This window comes from Scylla paramamosain, chromosome 40 (genome assembly GCF_035594125.1).
Source record: "Scylla paramamosain isolate STU-SP2022 chromosome 40, ASM3559412v1, whole genome shotgun sequence".
Classification (NCBI taxonomy): Eukaryota; Metazoa; Arthropoda; class Malacostraca; order Decapoda; family Portunidae; genus Scylla; species Scylla paramamosain.
The window spans coordinates 7,000,767-7,005,558 of record NC_087190.1 but is presented as its reverse complement, the minus strand read 5'-3'; the positions used below and the strand labels follow the sequence as shown (position 1 = coordinate 7,005,558).

At 38.3% G+C, this 4,792-nt stretch overlaps 1 long non-coding RNA gene across 1 annotated transcript; it reads left to right on the top strand.

Annotated features, from left to right (window-relative positions):
- The first annotated feature begins 456 nt into the window (after positions 1–456).
- On the top strand, positions 457–3,579 carry LOC135092593 (uncharacterized). Its single transcript, XR_010262938.1, has 3 exons — positions 457–485; positions 1,788–2,098; positions 2,462–3,579. It is a non-coding gene; the product is annotated as an uncharacterized LOC135092593 (long non-coding RNA).
- The last annotated feature ends 1,213 nt before the right edge of the window (positions 3,580–4,792 follow it).

Sequence of the window (4,792 nt, the reverse complement as noted above, 5' to 3'; positions counted from 1 at the left end):
TATATATATATATATATATATATATTTCACATTTTCACATTGTTGTATATTAAAAGCCAAAATGCATGCAAATCTCCCTATATAGAGAATTGAAACGGTAATATATATATGAATTTATATATATATATATATATATATATATATATATATATATATATATATATATATATATATATATATATATATATATATATATATATATATATATATATATATATATATATATATATATATATATATATATAACACATGGTGTTTGATGGCGGTCACTATACAAATTATTTCTGTTTATTGCTCGTTTCATATTTGTTTGTTTCATAGTATTTGCTCGTTTCATATGATAACTACCTAGGAATAATGAGTGTTAATGAGTGTTTCATTTCTGTATGAATCCCTCGAGCGGTAAACAGAGGGAAGGTAGCTCAGAGAGGGAGGTAAAGCCGGCAGTCTATCTGTGGTATATTTCCTGTGAGCGCCAGAGATTGGTGAGTGTTCCTCTATTATATTTGTGATAGGTTTAGGAATATATCAGGAAAGTGTAGTACTTTGTTGCTTGTTATTCTCTCCTGTTGTATTTACTTTACGTTACACCCAAAACTGTTACATATATGTTGTGTTTTTTGTGATATTTTAACGTAAATTGTCATAGTTAGGTAATCAAACATTCATGTGGACTTTGTGATGTTAATTTTGTATTGCATAGAGATTAATTAAGGGTTCTTCTCCAGTTGGACCGTTCACCCTCACGTTCACCCTCACATTCACTCTTACGTTCACCATATGGGACAAGTAAACACACACAAGAATGAACGAGTGTCAATAACCTGGCGTAATAATATACCAAGAAGAAATACCCTTGTCTAACGCCCCTGAGAGGGTGTTACAATATATATTATATGTATATGTATGTATGTATATTAGGGTGATCCAAAAAGCCATTTATATTCTGGTACTTAATTATTGTCATCATTTTTGTTTGATTTCTTAAGGGAATCACAGTGAAATGACGGTAACAAAATTATTGAAACGACCATAACGGCATTTATTATTTTTTGTGGGAAAAACTGAAATGGTATATGATAAAATCTATACTTATTTTCAAAGCTTAAACCTTCATCTACAACCTCCATTTAAAATATTTTGATTTTTTCTTATAATCTCACAAAGTTTTGCACGACTGTAACGTCCTCTTTAACAATTAATAGCAAGAACACCAATGAATACAGAATGTTCTGGATAGTCTCATTATCCTCTTTAGCTATTAGTACTATCTTGGTAAAAATCACATCACGTTAACTACTTCTAGAGATATAGGTAAGAGTACACCCGTAAGTTACCTCCGAGCGAAACGACCGTAATGGTAGAATGACCCTAGTTGTGTTTGCCTTGCTGTGTTTGCCTTGCTGTGTTTGCCTTGCTGTGTTTACCTTTCTTTGTCTGCCTGTTTTGTGTTTGCCTGTTTTGTGTTTGCCTGGTTGTCTTTGCCTAGTTCTGGAGTATGTTTTGATGCTTTCATTTCACTATTTACGGAGTATTGTCATCTGGCAGCAAATTAGCACATCATAATAACCACATCTTCACTTAAGTCATTCCAGATGTTTGTAGCTCAGTGTAGGCAGCTGTGTTTCTTGATGTCACCAGAACACACCATCCCTTTCCTGTCACTACCTCCTGCAGTTACCCTTCATCTCTTCCTTTATACACCACCACCACCACCTACACCACCTCTTTCTGCAGTTACTCCTTGACCCCTTTCTGATCAGCACCACCTTCACCCTCTCCTGCAGGCACTGGGTGGGGCTGGCACTGCTCCTCCTCCAGCTGGAGTGTTCCCTGCGGTGCCTCTTTGCGTGGGCCAATAAGGTACCTTAGCAGGTGATCACTGCCCAACACACGGCTCTCTACACTACCCTCGACCATGCCCTTGCTGCTCCTGTGACTGGAGGAAGAGCAGGAGGCGCAGAAGGAGGAGGAGAGGTGCAAATTGAAGAAAGAAGAGAAGACCTTGCTGCTCCTGTGACAGGAGGAAGAGCAGGAGGCGCAGAAGGAGGAGGAGAGGTGCAAATTGAAGAAAGAAAAGAAAGTGGAATGACTGAAGGTATGTTTCAAGCTGTGGCTTTTCCGGTATTGTGGTGGCATTGGTATAACACTAGCAGTAGTAGTAGTAGTAGTAATAGTAGTAGTAATAGTAGTAGTAAGAAGAAGAGAGGAGGGAGAGGAGGTTGTGAGATTAAAAATTAACAGGAGAGATGAAAAAAAAAAGTAATTTATGTATCCATATAGCAAGACGACAAATAATGATGATGAAATAATAATAATAATAATAATAATAATAATAATAGTAATAATAATAATAATTATTTATTATTATTATTAATTATTATTATTTTTACTACTACTACTATTATTATTATTACTATTAATATTATCATCGTCATAATAATACGTCAATCCCAAATAGGAACAAGAAAAGACAATGCTGATGAAACAGAAGAGGCAGAAATAAAGGACGATAAACACAAAAAGAAGATGGCGTTTGAGAGTTCCAATAAGGGTATGGAAAGTATAAAACATCCTATTCTTCCTCATCCACCTCTCCTCTCATCCATTCGCCTATCGCAGGAGACAGAAAATGCATTACAGGTTCTTAGAAGGTGGATAAGTGGATACAGGAGTCACTACCACCCTACTTCTCTCCTCCACGAGGCCCTCCTCTCTTCCACCTCCCTCCTGGGCGGGTGGAAGGAGTGGAAGAGAGTGGAGAGAAGCGAGATGGATTATGTGGAGTAGGAGAAACAGGTGGAGGTGTTGGTGGAAGAGATGGATAGACTGTGTGAGAGAGCGGAAGAGGTGAAAGGCAAGAGTGATGTGGAAGTGGGAGATAGGAAGGGGAATAAAGAAAGAACTGATAAATAGGTGAATAGTGACAATGGAGTAGAAAAGAAGGGAAATGAAGGAAGTGAAAGGACAGAAAACGATGAAGATAAACCCAAAATAAGAGAAAATCTATATTACCCACCTCTTTCACGCACGCACACCACCCTCCCATTAACAAAAACCACGGAATTCATAGCAAAAATCCATAATATAACCTTCCAAGTCCTTCACCGACACCAAATCTGAGCTGGAAGTGGTCTCAGTATTGAGAAGAATGACCACTAACATCAACGCCAGCCTCAGGAACACACAGGATAGTCTCTCCTTCAAACACACGCAGTTTAGAGAAAAGAAAAAAATGAGGTCTAGACGAAGGGAGACTTAAAAAAAAGACAACTCAACGCGGTGCCTGTGGTGGTGTGGACTTGCTATCCCTTACTCCAGGCTGTTTATATGGTTCTTCTGTCTCTCCAAGATGTTCCAGAGATGGAGAGGGATAGTTTTTCCAGTCTCATGCGGGTCCTGAAGGGGGTACTCAAAGCTATGGAGAATTTAGCGTCACAAACAGATCCTTAGATGAATCGTTGGGACGAGGCTGTTTGTATATCAAGGGAGAATGTTGCCTTTGTCTTGAAGCATTTTGGGTGAGGTGCTTCTGTCCCCGGCTCTGTTATATGATTCTTTAAGCTTGTTTTACTTTCTGACTCGCCTTAGTTAAGTTTATCTGTACGTGTCTGTAAAGAGCAGGGTTTTTTTTATTATTATATTTTTTATTTATTTATTTTTTTAATTTTTTTTTCTGTCTCAGTTGAGAATGTTCAATTTATTTTGAAGTATTTAAGGTGTGGTGCTTATGTTCCTCACTGTCATTTTTTTTTTCATGCTTGTTTTCTTTCCTGAGTTAAGTTTGTTTAAATTTAGAAGTTTATTTTGGTGCGTGGTGCTTGTGTCCTCTGCTTTTTCATGATTTTAAGCTTGTTTTACTTCCTATCTCAGTTTTGTTAACTTTGGCTGTCCGTGGCTGTGTGAAATGCAGTTTCCTTTCGTGAATCCTGATGTGTCTGTCTTTACTTTGAGACATTTGGGGCGTGGTGCTTGTTTCCCCAGCTGTTTCGTGGTTTTAAGCTTGTTTTCCTTCCTGACTCGCTGTCGTTAAGCTGTGCGTGTCTGGCCCGCATTCAGCTCTCTCAACACAACTATTTTTAAAAGCCACATAAATAATTAGCCAGGTTCTCTTAATGATAATGTAGAAATCTTGTTAATCTATCACTAGAACCATAACTACATCTTTAAAAACCCGTGTAACTTACCAAATACGCCCATATTCAAAAACACTCTACTCTCTCATCATGACTATTTTTAAAGGCCGCAGAGGTGATTAGCCGGTTTCTCAAGACTGTTTCTCTTAATAATAATGTAGAAATCTTGTTAATCTGTCACTAGCACTGTATAAACACTCAAAAACCAGTGTGCCTTCATCTACCTCGAGTCTTTTGAATGTAGTGGAGGTGCGGAGCGGAAGTGTTTCAGAATACAGTCCTTTGTGAAGAGCAGTTTTTCGTGAATGAGACTTTTATAGTTTGAAATGTGAAAGAAAATAAAAGAAAAAAACTTATGATCCTGGTTATCATATCTTAATGAAGTTTACCTTGCGTCTTGTTTTATCCCAGCGGTCTTCAACCTTTCCCCGCGCTGCACACAGAGCCAGGTGCTGATACGGGCGAGGTACACCACCACTATGTCAAGGTGGAACTAATGACTGCTGAATGCGCCGCAGGAGCGAGTCTTGCCAGCTCGTACAGTCACCTAAAAAAAGTTGGTGACAGTCTCTTGGCAGCTGAATGCCCTTCCACCACTCACTTGTTCTACACATGAGATTTAATTATCGGCAGGGTGAAAGCTTCTGACCGGGAGG